Raw genomic sequence first — 24,360 nt, 5'->3', positions numbered from 1 at the left:
GAAAATCTCATTTGTAAGTTACTAATATTTTCCCCATGACATTACATCATAGAGCTTCAGACACGCCATGCTGGAACTTATTGAGTGTTTGAATATATAGATATGTTAGCCATTGTCAAAAATTGTGAATTACTGTGGGGTGTTTGACTGCAACGACACAAGTGGGATGGGAATATTATTTTCCAGTTTATTGGCACCTGCTGGGAATTGAGACAAACGGGCTGAACATTATCAAGGAAAATACTGATATTGTGGCTTTTACCAATCAGCAGACCTGATCTCACGCTGGTCCGACACCCAGTCCATATATCTGTTTTGTTATGAACATTTGCTGGTTTATGGCGGGAAATTTGTGATTGTGTTGCTTCTTTGCCATTGCGATTGGAAATTTATGTCATTTAATTAAATTTTTTTATTTTAAAAATTTTCTTCAGTTTGGTTTTTATTGCTTTTATTGATGTACAGTGTCCTTGAGAGTCTTGAAAGGTGCTAGCAAATTGAAATATTATTATTGTTATTATTATTATAACAAAGCTAATATTAAGCGGATTATACAGAAAACCCTAAACAAATCAAATAACATACTGGTCTTTCTGTTGCAAGACTCATCCTCCCAATCGTTCACCCCAAACAAATACAGCTCATTTTTGGAAAACTATCTATGATGAGAATTTCTAGAACTTGTGTTGAATTTCTTTCAACTTTATCCCCCATGCTTGGAATGTCAAATTTGGTCAAACAAGAAGGCGTTTTCACTCCTCTGCTGTTAAATGAAAATGTTGACCGATTGAGTGATCAAATTCAAATTGGGTGTAAAATTGGAGGCATGTTGGAGTACATTTTACTGTATTGTTGATGATTCCCCCCCCCGTATGTTAGCTGTGCGCAACAAAGATACGCAGCACCTTGTTAGCTGTTGTTGTGTGTACATAAATAAGAAAAATAAACAGTAAGGTCATGAAGTAAAAAAAAAAAAAAAAAAAAACCCTTGTTTATGTATTACATCAAACATGTTCATATCTATCGTTTGGGCCGTTCTCCGTTGTGTCAGGCTGAGTGCAAAAATTGCTCATGTTGTGCTGAAAGGCTGAGCAGAGTATCAAGAAGGAGAGTGCTCTTATTGCCAAGAAAATGTTCTTGGTGGACGCTTTCCAACCTGCTCTGATGCAGTTAAGGCTATGTTACAAACTTTTTGCATACACTTGTATGGTGAATGAGTGTTTCAGATACGGATTCAGAGAATACAATTTTTGCACAAAAATGAACATTTCTGCTTCATGTTATTTCTCACTTTATGTTACATAACATAGCGCCAACCGTCTAAGCAAGCAGGAGAATTACACTCTGGATGAATATGCTTCTTGATTACGGAAAGTGAACGAACAAACATGCAACAGTCCTGTGATTTGCTCACACTGGTCCAGGGAATAATTTTTTTTACACAAAACCTAACATTTCTGAGTATTGCTTTATGTTACATAACTTAGCTCCAACACTCAAAGCAAGCAGTAGAATTACACTCTGGATCAATATGCTTCTTGATTACTAGTCTCTCCTGGGCAATAATGCTGGATGTAAAGTGCATTGTCAGATTGATCGTCAGTGTTGAGTGTCGAGATAATCAAATGTCTGCAGAGATGATGGGAAAGAAAGTGAAGAAAGAATAACTCGTGGGATTTTCATGCAAGAGTGTCAGAAGAAAAGGAGATGAGCAAGTGGACGAAGTGACGTGCGGTGACACTCGTGGCTGGTGCGGCATTACAAAATTAGAATCAGATTTACAAATTTATGAGCCGAACAGAGGGATGTATTTGCCAATAAATTAGTAGCCAGGTGTTAAAAAACGGTCAACAAAAAAAATTAATTATATCCGGTTCTTTTTACACAATATTTTATATTTAAAGACCATTATTTATTCACAATTCCTTCCAAGTGTCTATTATTCTTCCAATAAGCTGAAAGTCTGTGTTTCTCTTTAGCTCACATCATGGTGATTGTACAAACCCCAGTTCCGAAGAAGTTGGGACATTTGGACCCTATTTTTGTGCCCAGCACAAGTCTAGAGCAAAGCGCAATCCAACTGTGCATTTGGGAGGACATTTCTTTCGTTTGATATTTTCCTCGACTTGCGCAGGTGGAAGATGGCGTTTCCGCCTTTGTGGATGACAACTGACGGATAAAAGTCTCTCCCCTCATTCCCTTTAAAAATCAGGATGGTCGAGGAGCACATAGCGCTTGACGTTGTGGAAGCAGAAAATTACTCGCTGAGATCAGTGCATGAGATTGGCTTGTGCAATGTTTATACACAGTACGTAAACTGCTAGACCACCCCTCCCCTTCCGTCTTAATTAATAAAACGAAGAGTGGGATGACTTCATGTGGCTAGAACAAACAAAGTGTTCTCACATCAATGAGCACACATCACAACTACCTGATCTTGATGAGTTTTTGTACGTTGGTCGCAATGACTGAGTAGTGCAGGTGTTATTTACCCTTGCCTGCATGGTCCTGCACAGAGCAAGGAAAAAAAAACAACAACAACACGTACACACACTGATGAGCAGCTTTCAAAGAGCCGTACCTTTTTGCTTTCAGCATCACAAAGTGCACTTAGGCGCTTCTGTCATTTTCTAGCTCTGTCCTCGGCTCTGGGAGGGTTTTATTATGATGAGCAATAGTCTCTCTTGCTCTCATGTCCATTCTACAGTCACCAGCCTTTTATCTTCAATATGCTTCTCCTCCTCCTCCTCCTCCCTTATCTCCATCCTTGCTTTTTCAGCTGCGACACTGAGGAAAAGAAAGAAACATTGATGCATACATACATACCAGTGTTGCCTTTTTAATACAAAATAGCATGTACAATACGATAATTTTCTCCCCCATAATTCCAAATTTCAATGCAATCCCCAGAAATGCCCCTCGGATCATTGTCAAGGAGGATCAGTTGAGAACTGTGCACCATTGTCCCAAAACGTTTTACCGTTTCCAGCGTAAACGGAGACCACACTGTAATCGCCTTACCTCGTTGATAATTCCTTCAAATGATTATAACATGTGAAGGATGACTGCAAATCATGAGGCTGCATGTCAACAAAATTGCCAGGCAATATTATCCTGGCAGACAGAGCGTGATTAGAGGTCAACGACAGACAGCAGGCATGTTTTAAATTCCTGCAGCATTTTTTTCCCCCTTCTTTTAGTGCTATGAATTGAACCTGAAAACTCATCTTGAGAAAGCACATGACACTGCAAAGTGTTAATTTTCTCATAATTCTATGCAAATAATTAATTTACCACAGGTAAACCTTCCAAACACTTGCATTTAGGAGCAAGGGGGGGGTACACTGAAAATCTTGGAGAAACGCAAACATTCCTTTGCCGATGGTCCAGTTGCCTTGAGTGTGATTCTCAGGAAAAGAATAGGTTTTTAATTGTTTATTTAATCGCTGACATGATTGAGGAGGCATGAAAATGTCAATATTTAAAGATGGTAAACAACAACAGTAAATGTCTGACACATTAATTGTTTAATTGCTTTCAACCACACATTAACATAAGCAATTCCTTTGGAAGGATAGTGCGAGCATAGCAGAAAATTGGCCTGGAGGGCTTTGGGGAATTACAAAAGCAGATTGCATGATGTGCTGGAAGACTAAGCTAGTGGAACCGACATTTGAAGCCCCCCCCCACACACACACACCTAATTATGATCCGTCTGTGTACTTTTTAGCGTCTTTTCTTCAGAAGTCTTCCAAAAGCTCATTCAGAAGAGAGTTGTCATGCGGAAAATAAGCTTCACTGTTTGATTGTTTTTCATTTATTGTAATTATCTTCTGCCCTGTGATGAAGACATTTTGGAAAAATGACATAACCTTAAGTTTTTCTCTTTTTTCTTTCCTTCTTAGTTTTTTTTTTTTTTTTAGAGCATTGTAGTTGGTTAAAAACTCCAAAACAAGAAACTCTTCAATGGCTCCTGGTGGCAATTTGGGCTCTGAGTAGACTACATGTGCATGCTTTTTTTTTTTTTTTAATTTCCATATAATTATCTGCTTTTGATGGTGCAAATTTACTTTGGAAGCTGCAGAATAAAGAAATACAACTTGATACCGCAACTCACGACGCAAGCTTTTCCTCCCTCTTGCAAACGTGCACGCAACCACACTTTGCTGCAAAGCGCTTCTTTGTCCATTCAAGCTCATTACTATGATAAAGGTTGGTGGAAAAAGTCCTGATCTTTTCTAGTACAGTCTCAGCCCTGTCAGCAATTTACGCAGCACATTATTATCTTCTTGTGTAAGTTGCTTCATCTTCCACGGTTGTCAGACGTTCCCAAAAGGCTTCAGATTAACCTGCCATATAAATAAAAGTACTCTTTCTGAACAGTGTGCCTAATTAGTCTTTCATTTTCCTCTCATCTTCCATTCCTTTTAATGATTGACACTATCTATTCTGTGATATCATCAGCTAATAGCAATATCTGTCGGAATTAAAAATACAATGGCATCTTTTTTCTCTCATCTTTTTCTAAAATATATACTTCTATTCATCATTGATGTCCATTGAAACGATTCTGTAAATGTTTTTTTTTTCTTATCAGAAGCAGCGTTCATCCATTTTTTAAAAAATTTTTTTTATACCACTTATCCTCATGGGTAAGTGCCATGTGTAAACTAGCAGCTATCTCAGCAGACTTTTGGGTGGATACACCCTTATGTGGTCGTTAACTTTTGAAGGGCACGAATAGAGCAACAAGAAATAACGCTCATGTCACACCTATGAGAATTTAATATTTTTGGAATGTGGGAAGAAGCCGGAATAGCAGGCAAAAACACCACACAGCAAGGCTTGGATCTGAACCACCGACTTCAGAACTGCGAGACGGTGTATTCAGTACTTCTCTGCTGTGCCGCCACAAACAGGATCTAATATAATTACCTTTGTAATACTATTATACTATCGGAGATGGTTATGTCTGTCCCTCTAGCATTTTTTTACCTTGATTTATATTATATAATTTGAACTATAACTTGTGGAATATGAATTTTACCATGTGCTAAGTATAACTTTTGGTAAAAAAATCACCTGTTGCTTAATGTATTCCTTAATTCATCAATATTATTAAATATATTACTATTTTACATAGCATTATTATTAGTAGTATTGTTGTTGTTATTACAACCTTGTGTGCGGGAGAAAATTGATGGCAAAATCGAAATTCGCCCAATAAATTAATCTTGAAAAGATTACTTGCATGTCTGGTTAAAGCATTTAGTAATTTAGTGTTATTTGCATGCTCTCATTAGTAGATGAATGAAAGCGATATTTTCTGGTGTTCTGGTTGATGCAAACTTGACATAAGATATATATATATATGTGTATGTATATGTGTGTGTAGGGGTGTGTGTGTGTGTCAGTACTGAATTCCTTTGCACTCTCTTATTTATTTATCTAATTTATATATTTGTCTGTATTATTGTTGTTTTGCACTGGAGAGGGGAGCCCTCTAATCTCGTTGCACACTTGAGTACAATGACAATAAAGGGATTTCTAATTCTAATTCTAATATGTGTGTGTGTATATATGTATGTATATATGCGTGTATATATGTGTGTGTATAAGTGTATATGTATGTATGTATATGTATGTGTATATATATATGTTGTTTTTTTTTTCATTATTTTATTTACTCATGCGCTCAGATGATAATTTCCAATTTTTTATTTTTTTTTCATGCGTCTGTGGTCAAAGAAAGAGGGGATGGGGGGAAAGCGGAAGTTATTAATTCAAAGCAGCAGGGACCTCAACCACCTCCATTATCAGAGAATTTGTTTGGGTGTCTCAATACTTATACAGTGGCAAATTCGAAATTAATTATGCATGAATTTGATGCATAAATTACAGTTGAAGCATGGCGAAGAAAAACCCAGATGAAAATGGAAATCAGGCTTTCAAAGGACAGTGTCAAAAATCCGTCGTCATGTGCACGAGATGGGAAAATAAATGTTTATTTTCGGGTCACTGGGGATGTTAATTACAATAGTGTTTTATTTTTTTTTTCCAGTATTGTATCTTTCTCCCCAGTACATTTTGAGCTGTGCTCAGAACTGAGAAAGATTGCCACCACAAGGCCAGCTCCCATTCATTATAAATGACAGCTTGTCACCTTAAAGGACATTTTCAATGACAGGTTGCCCGCAACTCTGAAGATCAAATACCATGACCTAAAGGCGACTACAGGAAGTAATTGCACCAACAACTATTGTTTAATATACATTATTCTTACATTGTGTTCATAATTTACTTTTAACAGTGCTTCATTTTCTTGTACATTTGTGTGACAAGTAAGAACGTTAAAAAGTGACATACTGAACCGTGTTGACGTCTTAGGCCTCCATTAAATTTCTTCTTTGAGAAATGCTGTAATGATCACACCAAATAGAGCGCAGAGATCTGAACTGTTAATAAAAGTGAAAATAATTTATGGAGCTTTGTATTTAGGTTTGTTTGTTCATTTGTTCCTTAGTGAGTAGGGTGTAGTACCTCAGGGTTATTGGTGGACAAGTGCCAATATGATCTCTCATATCAACTGCTGTGAAAATGGGCCATAATTAAAAGAAAGCTCGTAGTGACCTAAGACTCTTTTGTGCAGTACTGTATGTGTGCCATGTCTGCGACCTAACTTTGGATTGTGGCAGGTTGGTCACACCAATTAATTGTCACATGCTTGAGGCAAATCTAAGCCCGTGTCATCAATGACGATAAAAGAGTTCAAGGTTTTACAGAAGATCTTCAGACTACAACGCTAATTACAAACAATTTTTTTAAGGTGTGCAGCAGCGTGAGAATAATACAATACAAATCTATTTATATCGCGCATTTCACAACAGCTGGAGCTGTAACAAAGCGCTTTACACGCGGTGTAATATAAATTAGCGTGAAATTAGATCACAAACTAAAAAACAAACGCATACAATACAATACAACTTTAGAGTAGATAACAGAACAGCAGAGCAGGGAAGTAACGCGCATAACCAAGTATTATAACGAGTAAATCCCGTTTCTTTTGTAATATCGCAGTTACTAAGTCCGGTATCACGTTACAAATTTCAGGATCCACCGTGGATTTCATCAAATACTGCACAAGAAAGTGCACTCCATGCGTAAGATACAAAAAGATGCAAGCCTGTAAATCAAAGATTTTAGGGTCACTGTGTGTGTAACACAGCAAGAGGTACGTCTATATTCTTAATCACAAGACGGCACCCTTAGTTACTACTGTAATTAACTGTTTGCATTTTATTGTTCTATATTTATGGTCTAGATGTGTTAGTCATCCATTTAATGTAATTATGAAGTCACTCCTGCTTTATCAAAGGCTAGTGACTATGGTATGATCTGACGTATCAATAAATTCGGGGTTACTTTGTACTTTTTAGTTTTTACAAAGAACCCCCCAACCTGGATTTGCTTAACAATTTTAAGGTTAGTGTAAGCCTAATTACAGTAATTGAGGTACCTTTGTATGATTTTTGTAAGAAGGGTTAAAAAATAATTCTAACACTGGCTGGAGGTATTTCAGTTGGCAACACTTTGACCCTGGAGTTCCATCGAGTAAATTTGAACAAATAAGGTCACCTGGTGTCCTGGAATGAGATTCCACTGAATCTTAGAACATCCAGGGTTGGCCATGTTCCATTTTAAGCAGATGAAATGATACCCAGGAAAGGAATCACACACGTTTCCAGATATTATCATGGCCAAAAACTGCCTGCATGCATTGTGACCGATCACAGCTCTAAATGGGTGCTTTATTTCAATTTCCACCAGGAGCTCTGATTGCAGCCATAACCTCTCAATGAGCGTCCAAGGAGAACATTTTCTATATAGTTTGTCAGCTCCCCAGTGTGCACTTCCACTGACAAACTGCTCACAGCAGCATTTTCACCGGAAATGTCTGTATACCGTATTTTTTATTTTATTTTTTAAACGCCTGCTATTACTTTTGTCCTAGCTCTTTAAAGACTTTTCAGATGTTCACCAAACCACTGGTCTCCCTGAAGAGGATGGAGTGTTTGTGTTTGCCGTGTGTGCGGCAGGACTATTAACATGATTCACAACGGGGAGCTGATCAAATCTGTGCAGTGGCATGCTTGGTGAAGGGGGTGAGGTTTTCGTTCAGCTAGCCTGAAAAGAACTGCTAAGCTTGCAGTCTTCCTTCTCCTTACATATTAAGGCTTACATGTCTGAGGATGATTGCAATGAAGAACATGACATGGTTGGTTAACCTCGTGTATCTGGAAAAAAATGATTTATTGGAGTGCCTCGCATGTCAGTTAGCCTTCTTAACCAATGCGGGCACCCACAGCCCCTCCAGGGTACAAACGTTCCGATGCAGCGGTCCTCCAACAACAGCCGAAGTCAATTAATGTGGAGCACATCGTGCCTGCAGATTCACCATCTGCTTCATATCTGCTCCTCTGTCGAAAGCATTAAGTACGCTGATTATAGACATTATCAGTAAGTGCCACTCTTTTTGACAACAGATGGGAATTGTCCTGCTGTGCTGACGGATAGTCTTGTCCATATATTTAGCGTTACAAACGTTGACTTTCCTTATTTTAACCGGCTCAAAATGGCAGAAGAAAATGATAGCACAAGTCCAGACCCTAGTTGCCCATGTTAGTCCCAGTAACAGAAGGGTTTGATGGCATTTCGGGCAGAGTGGCTTTAATCGCTTCCCTCACGAGTAAAAAATGAAATAAAAATCATTAGTTGAATAGGGGGAGATGCTGGAATTAGGCTATTGTTGTTTTGAGTTAGCTACTGTTTCAAATAATTATTTGACAAATTATTCTGGATGAATAATTACTTCTGGCTAAAACGAGAATTTATTTGTATTGCAATAAACCATCGCCCCACGCCTGACGGAAGAAATACTCCGCCGTAAATGCCAGATTCACGCGTAGCACCCTGGATGTTAATTGCGGACGTTAGCTGCCAAGCTATAAACTTTCCTATTCTTCTTTCTGATGAGCACAGAATATTGGAAGAGAAACTTTCGTTTTAAAAGAACATATCAGTCAACAATAGAGAGGCTTTTGATCACTTGGTTGCTGTTATTATAACTGGTAACTACAAAGGAGGCTAATATCTAACATTCATTCACTCGTAGAGTGCAGAAAGCGATGAGTGTGCGTGTGTGTGTGTGTGTGTGTGTGTGTGTGTGTTGTGTATCGCCATCCTTTCCATTGGTGAATATTGATTCAACCTCCTATCTCTGTCTAGACACCATGGACTAATTAGGACTTCAAAATACAGCACAAGTATCTAACAATTAACTCCAACATGGCGCTCTTATGGCATTTGGTTTTCAGTGTGCTTCTCTGTTTGGAATTGACTAAATGCCACATGGACATTGATTGCCCTCGGCCATTAGCAGGCCTCTGATTCTCATCTCATATAGCTAGTTATTGTAACAATCTGTATTGTGGGGGTGTTAGGGCACTATGTTATTGTTCAACTTCAGTATACTGAACGTGTAATTGTTCCAAATAGCCTTGCATATTACATGATGTATATTTATATAGTTCTCCAAAATTTTCTCCAAAGAAGAACCTATCCATTTTAAAACATAAAACACTTTTCTCTCTGGTCGGTCTCGTCTTGTATTCCGTATCCAGGTTCGGAAACATCAAGCATTTCTCAGTCTCACTGTTTCAATTGCATTTGTCCTTTTATTGTATTTGAGAATGGACTTGCAGAATTTACAAGTGACCGTTCAATCTGTCAAAATATTTCCAGAGGCTTGTAGCTTAGTACAGCCAGCCGTAAGACGTACTGTGATGAGTGTTTTAAGAATGACAGTGTCGTGAAGCGACTCAAGTGTGGTGTTAATGATTGGTGCATGTTGCGCAATGAATTAAATTCTCGTTATCACACAGTTGTTAACAGCACATTATTCGACATAATTTGCCGATGAAGATGGAGCTCCATTTTTCTACCCTCTTTTCTCTCTGCCAGTCCCATGGTCCCACTGGTATGAATATTTCAAGAGCAGCGGCAATCAGAAAACAGACCAAACCTAGTTGTCTGGACATTTTACTGCTCCACTTTACGTATAGTCGCGTGATGACAGCAATCAGGTCCTCTGTTTTTCCCGAGTGGAAGATGAGATACCAAAACATGTGATTAACAGATTTTAAGATTTAAACATCTATGTGGTAAAAGTCAAGTTGTCAACTAATCAATTAATTGGTTAAACCCATCTATCTCAAAGCATGTAATTTGTTGGTTTTATAAGACATCTTGCATCCATCTTCATTTCCATGTGCAATTCAACTAGTTTTAAATCACAAATGGATTTATTAACCTACACCAAGGCAAGTGTCCCGTTAATTTTGAGTGACATATGACAGAAACTGGGAAGCTAAGGTCTAAGGTCTTTGACGACCCCAGCCATTTTGATCTCGTACTTCAAAGTATGACAGGATTAAACTAATGATCGAGAAGGATTGTCCCACTATGCTGCCATATTTCTGAATGGAATACGTTGACATCCACAAGTCCGCAGGGCTCCAAATCTGTCTGCCCAAGCCTCGATTAAATCCACCAAAATTGCATTACACCACCTGCACCACAACTTGGACCTGCTTTTAGCTGGTCTTAATTCTAGTCTACTTGAGTCATCAAATTGCCAGGCGCTTTGGGGTGTAATAAAAAAAAAACACCCTCAGTCTGCTGGAACACCCAGCGAGGCACAATGCGGTCAGCCAAATTCTAAAACACGACAGACTTGCCCCTGCATGAATGAGGATTTGGCAGTTTTTACGCCGAGCACACCAGTCAACAAAAATAGGGCCTTCCGTTTTGAAATTCCTCGGATTCATAAAGACACTGCTCATCTGTTTATCATCATCCACTTTTTTCACCCCACATATGTTAGCAGTTCAGATAGGTCGACACAGGCAATTTTCTAAAATAAGTTAAGCAAGCTTTATTATGGTATCTTACAGACTTTGTTTTGAAGCATGACTGGAAATTTCAAATAAAGTTACACATACATATGCATAACCCGCATACAGACACAGTTGCACATTCAGTATACAAAATTATTTTCTCTATAATTATTTTCCATGTTGACCTTTGAGGTGATTACTCTGACATTTCCGTCACGTTCCCCCTCCCCATCCGCGCCCACTGCCTGTCTTGGAGCCTTTTAGCCTCCGCGTTTCAACTGTACTTGCAGTAAACCAGCCCCAATAATCAAGCAGGCTGGAAAGACTGGGACCAATTAAAAGTGTTTCACCCAGCGCTGTAGTTTGACAGGAGCTGGTGCACTCAGCGCAGCAAATGCCATTTTAACAGCAAATTCATGAATGTGTAATTGTGGGGATAATCAGCATAATGGTTTAAGTGTTGTAATGGAGCAAGCCACCACCTGGGCTGGCAAATACGCTTGACAGCCATTTACACTGTTTTTATTCATTACAGCTTCAAACCACCATCTTATATACAGAATCTCTTACAATGTGTACCAAGATGGACATAATGCTTATTTTTCTCATACTGAACACATTCAGTAAACTCGGGTCACTTTGAAACATGTAACCCCGCTAATTAAAATGTAGTGTATGTTGAAGTGGTTTTCGCGCGTATTTTGTGTGGAAGGTGTTAAATGTGTTAAACAGTAGAAATGTGTTAAATTATTCATCCCGCACTCGGGGGGGTATTTTGTGCACAATAAAGTCATTTATAAAACTATTACGGCCCGCGCCAATTTAAATTCTGCCGCTCACTGAAGCATGCACAGTGCGTATGTTAGCAAGCATCACTTTCATGTGCTACTTTTCAAATATTTTTCAACATTCAAAAGTGTCGAGAGTTACTAGATGATCCAATATAGAGTTTTGTAACCAAGCTAACTAATGATGCTCATATGATTAAATCAAGAACCACACAAAATAAAATACACATGGACATGCATTGTGTATTTTAGCCCAAAAGTCCTCAATTGGACATGCTTGCTAACACAACCACAAACCATTTAGGTCTTGAGTTCCTCCCAACTTGTTTCCACTAATCTTAAACTGGTTCTACAGCAGGTGTCATTTGTGGCTTGGATGTGGAGAGGCATGTGCCAGGTTGTTCACTGATCTCGTGTCTGGTCCTACTGGGTGGCTACCTCGTCACGTTGCCACGCTAGGGTTCACCAAATTTCCCAAGATCACACAAGCTAAAGTCTCATGAGATTTGGTGAGGTCTTGTGTGAGATCTTGCACGTTTTGACATTTCATACAATGTGCTTCACATAGTTACAAAACATCCATCCATCTCTCATCTGATTGGTTCTCCTCACGAGGGTCGCGGGGGTGCCGGAGCCTATCCAAGCTGACTTCCGGGAGTAGGCGTGGTACACCCAGAACTGGTTGCCAGGGCACACATAGACAAACAACCATCCGCGCTCACACTCATACCAAGGGGCAATTTAGAGTGTCCAGTCACCCTACCATGCATGTTTTTGGAATGCGGGAGGAAACCAGCTTACCTAGAGAAAACCCACGCATGCACGGGGAGAACATGCAAACTCCACACAGGAAGGCCGGAACCAGAATTGAACCCTCAAAACCAGTTTTCCACCGTGCCGCCCCATAGTATAACATTTGTATGGTTTTAACATCCAATAGCCATCATGTTTGTGTTGCATTTTTCGTTTACTTTTCATGAAATTCCGACTCTCAATAAAAGTCATACTTATATTGAATAAAGTCTGACTTTTTGAGATGAACAAACACCAAAAAGTCCGTGCCCACCTCTCTCTCTATATATATATATATATTTTAGTTTTGAGAAGTTATTTTTTTTGTTCGGTCCTGGGGTTATTACATGGACCTTCACCGTGCTTTGTTCGGCCCTCCAAAGGGCTCCAGAGGGACCTAATGACTTTCATTATCAGATGGGGGAATTTAATTTGAGCTGCACCGCTGTCAGAGATGAGTAGCCTGATACGGAGCCATGCAGGAGACAATAAAAGAGTGAGTAATTGCTCTTTAGGGGAGGGAGGGCACGTTGCGTGCTGTTTTGTGGGTGACGACAACTCGACGGGTCGAGACGCAGAGGAAAAGGGGTGGCGAGGAAAGGAAGGGAGGGGGACACCAAGCGTGGTTTATGAAAGAAATCAATAGTGAGTTGCCACGTTCAGGTTATGAGATTTGAGCTGGGATCCGTTTACTCATTGTGACTGGAGCAATGGTCCGCGTTATTATCCACGAGGCCTCTAATGCGTTAGCAAACAAAAGGGCGAGCTGGATGAGTGTTAGGAGAGTGAAGCCAGATTAGTAATATGTGATTAGGAAGCCATTCAGTGGTGGAATTACAACCTTTTACCTCTCGACAAACACCCCCACCCCCTCACTGTGAAAAGAGAAACGGATGGAAAAACATACACGTGAATCCATTTTAACGTGGATGTTGATGCATTAAAAAAAGCCTTTATACACCAAATAAAAAGAAATGGTGAACTGGCTAATCAATAGTGCTTTTAAGTCGATAGCTGTCTTTTGCAGCTCACAGTTGAGCAGATGTTCTTATATTGTCTCTTTCAACACTCTCACACCATGATGCCAACCTTGATGAAGACAAGAAGGCCTCAGAGAACAAGAATCTCGATGAGGTGCGCGACTGCCAACTCAGCTGCTGGCTCTTTGCATATTGGTAGATTCTACCCATCTGTCTCCACAGGTCTCTCAAAAGACTACTCTGCCTTCATGTGCACCAAGTATTAGCAATGGATGCACAAAAAGATTTCAAATAAGCCTGATGAGAGCAGCTAGTCAAAAACCAAGATAGATGATATCTTTAGATTTGAATGCAAAGTATAATGACATTTCTACCCATGCAGGGTTCTTTATGTCTGATTATCAATGTGAATAATGATAAGTTTGCTATCTGGCTATCTGTCCCCTGGTTGGGCACATTTGACAGCCTGTCAAAGTTTTTTTGGGTTTGGCTCGTGTTAGCAGTCTGGGTCATGTTCAAGCACAATCCAATTGGAAGAGGTGGGATTGCACATGTACTGGTTCCAGCCTGGACATCTTAATAAATCATAATCAATGAGCTTGCTACAAAGCATATTGAAAACAAAAAGTAGTCCAAATACTGTAATTCGCATAGCCAAAGCACCCAATTATTAAGAAACAACCTTGCTTAAGACATAAACAGAACAATTGGGAAGAAACCACACAGTCAGGACAGTTCCAGTAATTCAGTTGGTGTACAAGCTAAAACACGGATGTGTGCTCCAAGTGGAACACCTCGTATGGTGCCAATTTCAACAAATCAGAGACAAAGAGAGGGCTTGGCAATTCAATACTTGTGATTCAAGTATTAAGAGCTTGAAATATTTGGATCATGTTTGTACCACTGCCCAAAAAAAAAGCCATTTAATTGGAATTCTTAAATGTCACCATAGCTCCCTGCTTCTACTCTTGGATGGACCCCAAGATGTTGAAACATATGTTGACCCATCTCAATGGCCAGCAGAGGACAGCATTGCTTTCTCTTTGACATGATTCCTAAATGTCTGAGCTTGAGGTGATTTAGCACATCTGAGCCACCGAGTTTGGTTAGATAGGGGTTTTGGGGCTGCCTAAATGAGGGAAAAGAGTGACAGGAGGATAACCGGAAGAAAGACAATAAAATGACTGACAGATGGGCAGAGGGGGTGGGAGGGAGACTTCAACATTGTGATTCACGACTATCCTGGGAGTTCCAAGACTAAAATTGAAACGCCTGATTTAATTTGTGTTGCATTCACAGTCACTCTGTTTCATTATCTGTGCGTCATATCCATCAGGAGGAAGGCTATGAGCATGCACCTCTCATTGCAAACTTTTGGTTCTGCACTAGATATCTGAACTTGAATAGATGCTTTCTAATATTTTCCTTTCAATGTACCTTTCTCTACATGACAAACAAATTCAAATCTCATGACAATTAGCCAGTGACTGAGATGCACAAAATTAGTAGCAATCGCTATCTTAGATGAACCCTCTTTGCTGTCGTTTATTTATACCAGAATTGTCTTCATTGATCCAAGCATGACGTGTGAGTAAACACGCTTCTGTATTCATTTAAAGGAGTTGGTGTTTTGAATGCAGTTTCCCAAATACTTTGGCAATATGCCTGACCGTTGCACAGCAATCTGAAGACACATTGTTTAAGTGGGAGCATGCTGAGCGTGAGCATTATACGGTAGTTCTAATTACCTCCTTTGAAAAAAAAAAAAAGAATTAAAGCAACTGTTGTACTACGAACATGCTAAACAGTTTTGCGTTGACAGAGGTGATAAATTCAAGCTGCCGCAAAAATCACTATATACTTCATTTGATCTATTTTGTTTCAGATATTATTCAATCAGACAAACTGCCGTCATCACTTGACAGCTTATGCTTTGCAGCAAATTTCTCTTATCCCCCGACTGCAGTTCAGAATTTTCATGGCCAGCACAATGCTCCAATGCATAGCACACTTTCTGCTAGCTACCACTCCTGATGAAAAGACAGAACTCCCAGAGGGCTGCACTGGAACTCGGCATCAACACAAGCTTGAGTCAGTGGCTGCTTCGGAGGTTGATACATCTGTACCCATACTGACTTCAGGTATTTTCATCAGATCCTGCTTTGAGAAATTTGCCATGAGTCGCATAAATTGTTGGGGCAGTGTGACAGCCATAAAGCTTCTCAAACTGGCCGTGCTACAGTCGAGGACGACAAAAAAAAAAAAAAGGTGACAATTTTGCAGCGCTTCTCCAATGTCAATTGCCCATCTATGGGCCAGGGAAGGATATGCTTGGATAGCTGTCAAATGCTGTCGACCTCACATCTGTTCTTATGATTCCTGAAGTGAAATAGAAAAAAGCAAGTGCATAGTGATGGTACAACTTGAGAATCAAATTCACATGAGAGTTATAGCTTGGGTAGGTTTCAACAAAATCCGTACGACTTCTGAAAACAGGTGTTAATGGGTTCTGTGCAGGTCCTCTGGCTTCATCCATATTACAAAACTCAGTAAATATGGAATATACCCTAGGCCTTTGACATCTAAAGTCTGTTTGACTATTGTGAGCATTTAGGTGTGGTACACATACCGGATGAAATTTCTTCCCAGTCATCAAGCGCATGTTTTCTACTTTGTGATTCGAATGCAGCACGCTGATGGTGAGCTGTCTCAAATCTGCCTGATTACCACCCTTTGAAACAGACCTGAAGACGCGAAACAGAAATTGAATTAGCTGAAGAGAGCCCTTAAGGACTACAACAAGTAGTGACTAAATAGCATGTTTTTCATACTTTAAGAGAAGCCAAACAGCTTAAGTGAAGTCTACTCCTGTGAGAATTTAGTAAGATTTTCTTGAGAGCTAGGAAAGAACTTGTGTATTTATGGGGTTGCTTGAAAAAAAAAGGTCAATTCAGGACAGTTTGGATTTCAATATTAAGTTGTGTGTTTTTTATGCAAAGTCATCACTGGACTCTTAAATTGTCGCTACAAGTGTTTGTGCACTCGCAAGGTGTTTCTGCAGTTGAGTTTGACCACTGTATTCCAATCACATATATATTGTTGATATCTTTCTTTGCTTTTTTTTAACACCCTGAAAGAATTGTATTGCACTGATACATTTTTGTACAAATAACATTTTGAATCTATTTCCCATGACAAATGCTACATTTTTGGGTGGGGGGTGATTTTTATGATTCTTTCAACCATCACACAACTCATTCAATGTATCACAAAGGGGTCTTAAAAATGTTGGAGTCTTACCTGCTACTGTTATACAGTAATAATGTTGATGTCTATCAAGCATCGGCTATAAAGAAAGAACAGTTACAGTACAAATATTACCATAATCTGCAATTGATGTGATTTGTCCTAAAACGAGGCTATTCAGGCACTGACTCAAGTCTTTGCAGATATGCACAATGCAGAAATGTATGAGGTGTCCTCTCGAGACACAACATATATTGTTACACAACCATGTCGGGGGAAGCGTGTGAAGTAGAGATCAACGATGTTGTAAAGGCAACTAAGGACTAGAGATCACATCCAACCTCCCGTTGGACTCCCCCCCCCCCCGTTTTTCTCGTCCCTTTTGCTTCATGCCTACTTATTTATTCCAATCTCAGAACACCATGTTCCCCTCCAACTTGAATATTTCACTTCCTCTCTTCAAGCTTCAACCCTCTCCCACTCTCGGTATAAAATCTATTTATTTCAGGAATCACTTTTTGGTGAATTACAGTAAAATGGCTACAGCTCTAATCAGAGGATAAGTAGCAGGCGACATGGCAGGTGTTTGAGGGGAGATAAGGGGAGGACCATTGTGAGACTGTGCCTCACTTCCATTTAAATGTTTTGGAGCTTCGACTTCCTTGTTTGATTTGTTACCTGCAGCATCCCCGTGAGCTGTCAGCGGGCAGATAGCGAGAGTTTTTCTTCATGCCGTTTCCTCGGCTACCGCGCTGTGCTGTCCTTCGTGTTTTGATGTTCGGGGTTAGATGCTGGGCATGTCTGCGTGGTGTGACTCATGATGAGTGCTTGGCAGTGCTAAGGTTCATTATTAGATCACAAAGCATCCTGGTGAAGACATGTTCAAAGGCATGTAAAATGAAAAGCTACTGATTGGGTGAACATATGGTGTCTATGCCCACACCCTTGCATCGTTACGTTGAAATATAAAGTGCACGACACTCACATTGACACACAGAGCAGTATACACACACTTGTCTCAGGAGGCATTTGTTAATTAGATCACTGTGGTGTTCAGCTTCAACTGGTCCTCCAGTGAAGTTCTCGTCAATGTGTGCATGTTTGATTTTTGGCTCAGGCCCTCTTGCCAATAAATAAGCAGACAATGCTGCGTTTGTGTGTGTGTGTGTGTGTCTGTTCTTTTGCAGACCTTGTGTGCCTTATCTTTGGTGTATTTTATGAGAAGGCCAAAGAATCAGAATCAGTTTTATAGAGCACATTCACCTGGACATACTCCAAGTGTGACATTTCTAATCACAGGAGTGAAGTGAGGAGCATGTGCAAAACTGCCACACCCCCAATGGGTTGGGCTCAAAATGTCTCAGTGATGAGAATGACGAAACACATATTGAAGTTCTGGGTAATAAATGGGGCTATTTTATGCAACCAATTTTGTGAGACATTTACACAGATATATATATATATATATATATATTTGGTACCCAGCCTTAAGCTATGTACCAATTTTTATTTATTTATTTATTTTTTTGGGGGGCAAAAAAAGAAAATCCATCCAGTGTGCGTCTCTCTCTCTCTCTCTCTCTCTCTCTCTCTCTCTCTCTATATATATATATATATATATATATATATATTATATGTATATATTATATATATGTATATATTATATATATTATATGTATATATTATATATATATATATATATATATATTATATATATATATATATATATATATATATATATATATATATATATATAAATGGATGTGTGGTTCAATTTGCTGGTCAAACGCTGACTCCTTATTTTTTTCCCTTTACAATCAATCACCACCTTTCACTGCTCACAATATTGCAAACATACTGCAGATAAAATAAATAACTTGACTGAGATTTCTGCTGTTGTGTGTGAGTATTTTGAAAAATTGCAGTTGTGGCCACTTCCTCTTTGTGACATGACAACACACCCATTCAATTGAGACCTCTTTTTACGCTTAAAGCGCATCAGCTTCACAAACAGTTGTCACCAATAAACTAGCAAAATATCAATTAAACACAATGTAGTCAATCGAGTCCCTCGCTATCCATAAATGATGATACGTTGCCATTACAAAATAGGTTAGGATCAGTAGCCCATTACTTGCACTATCTATTACTGGAACAATCAAGTAAGCTGTGTGTCAAGCGCAGCGTCCTTTTTATTTGTAAGAAAAAAAAAATTAAAAAACTAACATAAAATAAAATAGCAGAATTGTTTCACGCAAGTTTCAGGGATTATTTCTTTCGTATTGTTGTATGAATCGGCAACATTTAAACGGTGCACAGTTCATCTGCTGGAGTTGCGTATTTTGGGATGCCAATGTTGATAATTTGTTTGCGTCATACATGTCTCTTAAGTAATGCTATATAATTGACGGATGTTGTTTACCATTCAGCAGAGCTGGGCACTTGACCCTTTTTTGCCGGTCAGTCCCCCGCCCTCCAGCCGCGGTCGCGGTACAGTTCCTGCCTCTACCCATCATCATTATTCATAAAACTTGTCGGCCCCCGATCCCGTTACATCATCGCCTCTGCGGGAGGGAATACACTTCAGAAAAGTATCATACTCACAGAGGGATGAGAAGTAAAGACAGAGAAACCATGATAATTGATAAACTAACCTAAGATTGACATCATCATGTAATTTGCGAAACACCAGAATTAAATGTTTGGGTGATCTAGTACATCTTTTCACAGAGATATGGCTCTAAGCACGTTAAAGTGGAGAGTAGACAAATTTGAACAACAAAATAGCATGGAATCAAATAAATGTCTTATTCAATACATTACACAGCTAGCAGGGCCGGAACTGGAAATGAAATCTGTTCAGCTGGGTAGAGGAGTGTTATATAAATTTAAAATTAATTTGTAATTCTTTCTTATTACACACGCACGCGCACACACGCACGCGCGCGCATATTGATACAGTTTCCAAACTTTTCCAAACCAGTTGCCAGTTTTGCTGCAAACAAACTAATCATGAGTTTGCAGTGTTAATATAACATGCATGTCCCTTTGTCTCCACCTCGCATTCTTTTTAATCCTCCTAGTGAAGTCACTGCACAAAGACAAAGGTTTGTTTTCTCACTGCCAGGGATTCCTGATCTGCTGCCACTAATTGACACTCTAGACTTGTTTGGAGCCAGAGTGAAGGCGAACATGCCGTAAAGCTGTCACGATCAAACAACGCTCCCTTTACCCTCTGACAATTTATTAAGAAGAAAAAAAAAATGTTTTCACCTCAGGTTCATAACTTTTCTGACGCGAGTTCTGTTTGATATTTTGTCGAGTGTTTCAGGGAGCGTGTTTGTGTGCATGCTCGTTACAATTTAATCCTCCCTCAGCTATAAGTGCAGCAATGGTTGTGCGCAGATGTTGATGTGCATGTGTGCACCAGTTCCAGGTCCCTTCTGCACTAACCCCAAAAAGTCATCATCACTAAGGCAGCTTCTCCTGATAAAGAGAAGCCAGATTTGGTTCCACACCACCAGTCTACTGCTGCTTTCTCTTAATCTCACATCTCCACCTCTCGCTCTCTTCTCCATCTCCTCCACTCCACACGCTCCGACGCTCTCTTACGCTCCCACGCCATTAGACTTGTTTTATTCCTGTGAAGAAGTGTTCATCTGAGAGTTCCCACAAATTCTCATATGGTCAGGGGGAAAGGAGGAGTCTCTTTGATGCCAGATGATGCCTTTATATTTCTCGCCCTTTCACAAAGAGTTACAGTAAACTTATAGAAGTTGTCTGGAGTTTTGTGTATATCTCACAGGAGAGGGCTGTTTGATGGAGGATTATCAAAGCGAGATGCTTCAAATAAATATACGATTACTATTTGATTTTACACTTAAAGGGAATTTTTAAGCATTCATTTAAATAGAAAATGAGACAACATGCTTTGTGCTCTATAAAGACTGTAAGCCCTGAGAATAAATTGATAATCATTAAGTGGTTGAATGGATGGACGCGTGGGAAATTTGTGGTTGGTTGGATGTTTGGATGGATGAACGGGAAAATTATGCATAGGTGGGTTGGAATCTATCGAAAAATATTCTAAAGTGCACTGATGGATGTCAAATGATGACTAGTCGATGGATTGGTGGGTGAGAGTGTGTACGCTTTGTTACATTGATACATGGATTTGGTTTTGCTGGAGTTTGTATGTGACAATCTGTGTGAATGTGAAATGTTACTGTAACAGATAGCTAATTAAAGTCTATTAAATCTTGCACTAAGGCCAGACAAAGATTTTGTGGCTCACTCTGATGCTTTTCTTAATAATTCGCTGTTCCTTTGTGGCTCTCTGTGACGCTTTTCTTTATAATTCACTGTGACCTCGCTTCTAAACACTCTTTTCAAACTCTTCCATTTTCTATCATTTTCGCAAGCATGACGAGTTGCTTTTCCAACATTGTGCCGCAATTGATTTGCCGCCTTCATCATGCGCTACACACACACACACTCACACACAGTATTTGTTTGCCTTCCTTTAGATGCTTTTATGAGTGGATTTTTAATATGTGGTGAAAGCATTAATTTGCCGCTGAACAAGAGTAAAAGGTTGTGTGGGATGAAGCAACAAGACAGGACTGCTTTTCTTTTGTTTATCGCCTTCACAGCGAGGAGGGAAAGTGAAATATCATTCAGGTTTCATTTGTTAGGAAGCTTCAACAGCCGTTGAGTGTTTGCAATTAGCTGTCAATTATCAGCGCTCTTGTTTGCCCATCTGTCCATAAACAGCATCTTCTCTCCTTGTCTAGGCAGATGCTGATGCAACACAATGCGGTAATTCCTGCAATGCCAGACATGTACAAACCTCAAATCTAATGAAGTTGGGACGTTGTGTAAAACGTTAATAAAACGGAATACATTTATTTACAAATCCTGTTCATGCTATATTCAATCAACATTGACGGGCTGTGACCTTAAATCCCACAGACGGCGGTGCATTTAAAAAATGGCATCATTGTGTAGAGGATATTGCCTTCAGAAAACCATTGTAAAACAGTTCTTTGCTACATTTACAATGCAAGTTAAAACGATACCATTCAAAGCGAAAGTCAAATATCAACAACATGTAGAAATGCTGACAATTTATCAGGCTTATCTGAGATGGGAGTGACGCAATGTGGAAAAGTGTGGTCTGACGAGTCCATCTTTCAAATCGGTTTTGGGCATCATGGACATTGTGCCCTCCTTCCATATCACGTTACAGAATCAAATATACACCTGTCACCATTTTTAGTGCATCTGATGAACTCAAAATAAAGTTTAGATGAAGGTTTGGTGCAAACATTGACGTTTATTTGGAACTTGTCGAATTCCCTCCACCTTAACAAAAGGTCCCAATTGCATCTGAAGAACAACTGACCTGAAGTAAAATGCTGCCACCATCATGCTCCACTTTTCATATGCCGTTCGTTTGGTGATTTTTTTTAAGTGCTCTATAAATAAAGTTGAGTTGAGAAATGTTGAGGAAGAATGAAGTAAGTAAAGAATGTTCGGGTCAGGCCTGCCTCTTCTCCAGTTAATTGGCCAGGCTTGTAGCAGGCGACTTGACAGATTGAATTATCAAGCTGCCTCCAATCCCCCTGTGGTATATCCTGGTTGAGTATTAATGACCTGCGCTAGTCGCCTCCTTTGCTCTGCTTTTTTTTTCACTCTGATATTTTCAATTCCAAGCACAGAAGTGCTCAGCTGTCTAAGCATCTTTATTCCTGCTGCTTTCCTTTCATCCATCCATGTTCTATAGCGTTCATCCTTTTCAGGGTCACAGGGAGCTGGGATTTAGCCCAGATCACTATGGACAAAACCTCGAATGGTCACCTGTTCATCACAGGGCAGTTTTCAGTCAAATACTTTCAAAGAATGAAATTAAGAAGTCGCTTGTTCTTTCTGTGCTACAGTGGAATGTAAGAATGAAGTGAGAAGAAAACAAAAGCCATTCAAAAAGTGAAGAGAATTCTGTTTGTGGCGTGTACTGATAATGTTCCCCAAAGCATGAATGTCATGCATCCTAGTTATTTAAATCGTGTCCTACTTGCTGCTATGATGTTGCTCCATTCAAACTGTTGACACAGCTAGCGCAATGCTGCCTAGCGTTCATCAGAAAGTAACGTTATGTCGGAGGAACAAAACAGCTGCCAAGCGGAACTGCTTTGTTTTATAGCGAGAGGCCACTGTTACGAGATTGTTTGAAAAGCTTTAGTTGCCATTTCTCTATGTTAAACCATATATGATTGCACTGGCCGGATCAATTAGTGATTTTTTTTTTTTTTTTTTTAAATAAACGTTTGCTCAGATTGTACCCGTTCCCTATTTCCAGGTGCATTTCACGAAAGTGAGGCGGGTATAATAGTGGTGATCATACCACCTCCCACTGAGGCTAAAAGCTGGCTGCCTGCTAACTTCCTGACAACCCGGGCATTACTATGTAATCACATCTTATCGTCTCCTGCACCAGGCAGACACAGAATGAACACATACAGGGACATTTGCTTTCCAAGATATAAACAAAAATGTACCAACGCGTGCATAAAGAGTGACTCAGACGCAGCCACACGCTCTCCAGTTCTTTCTAACACACTCCCCCAAACACACGTTGACAGCTTGCATATGTGTGAGGATAAGTGTGAGAGGCAGCAAATGGCAGGGGCAGGTTATCTGTCTACATGTGGTTGTTGGTGTTCTAAAATGACAAACATGGGTACGTTTCTTGCAGATAAGATCCAAAGTCAAGGCTTGCTGACTACCTTCAAGATAAAAGTGCAGAAAAGTCCAACCTGTAGGAGTGAATGTCTGAGGAAGAAGGAAAATGCTGTGAGAGATAGAATCCAATTCCAATTATATTTCATGCGTTTTACCAATGACACATGACATAACATTTCTGCATTGCTGAACCTCAGATAAACGCACACAATTCTCACCTAACTGCACTCAAACTGACGTCAACAAATTTTGATGATTGTTTTGCCTTTCTCAGGAAATTCGACTCCCTGCTTGCTTCCCTATATAGATAGATAGATAGAGCATCTCCAGCACATTACCATCTCCAAAACCAAAGCCCAAGCTGTGTGTGGCATAAAGCCTGACTCTATAATGTGAACTTCTCAACTTCTTATGCCAGCTCAGACTCCTTTCCAGCCAGAGACGTGACATTCCATGTCTCTACAGCCAGCTTCTGTCGCTTTATGACTTCTTGGCCCCTCGTACAGGTGCTGAGCCTATGGGAAGAGCGACCCACGTTGACTCTTCGGGCTGTGTCGCCCCATAGTGCAGGCTCGGCCACGCACTGCATCTACGCCTCGCTTCTGAGGGGGTCCTTGTGACCCACGTGAGGGAAATCGAAGTCCAAATATTTCACTCATCTTGAGCCTATGAGCCATACTTTATTTGGTCCCTCACCTGGGATCTTTTTGCCATGGCTTACCCTGCCAAGGAGATAGCTCATCGGATCATTGGAACACACAAACCCCTCGACCATGATAAGGTGACGGCTCAGGGAGGGGGAGTTCCACATTGTAAAAGCCAAAACAGAAACTCTGTTCTTGACCTATTTATTTGACA

The 24,360-nt window shown here is 39.8% G+C and overlaps 1 pseudogene across 1 annotated transcript in view; it reads right to left on the bottom strand.

The window, feature by feature from the left end:
- Positions 1-17,492, bottom strand: part of LOC148340095 (carbohydrate sulfotransferase 11-like) — a 46,587-nt pseudogene extending 29,095 nt beyond the window's left edge. The window contains exons 1-4 of the transcript XR_015842471.1: positions 17,440-17,492; positions 16,145-16,259; positions 15,186-15,199; positions 14,463-14,644 (exon numbers count right to left, since the gene is read on the bottom strand). The product of XR_015842471.1 is annotated as a carbohydrate sulfotransferase 11-like (transcript). The remainder of the gene's footprint in view (positions 1-14,462; positions 14,645-15,185; positions 15,200-16,144; positions 16,260-17,439) is intronic.
- Positions 17,493-24,360: the final 6,868 nt, after the last annotated feature.

This window comes from Idiotropiscis lumnitzeri, chromosome 3 (genome assembly GCF_059441095.1).
Source record: "Idiotropiscis lumnitzeri isolate Australia: NSW breed Sydney's pygmy pipehorse chromosome 3, RoL_Ilum_1.0, whole genome shotgun sequence".
Taxonomy (NCBI): domain Eukaryota; kingdom Metazoa; phylum Chordata; class Actinopteri; order Syngnathiformes; family Syngnathidae; genus Idiotropiscis; species Idiotropiscis lumnitzeri.
Note: the sequence above shows the minus strand (reverse complement) of the source record. Positions and strands in the feature narration are given on the sequence as shown.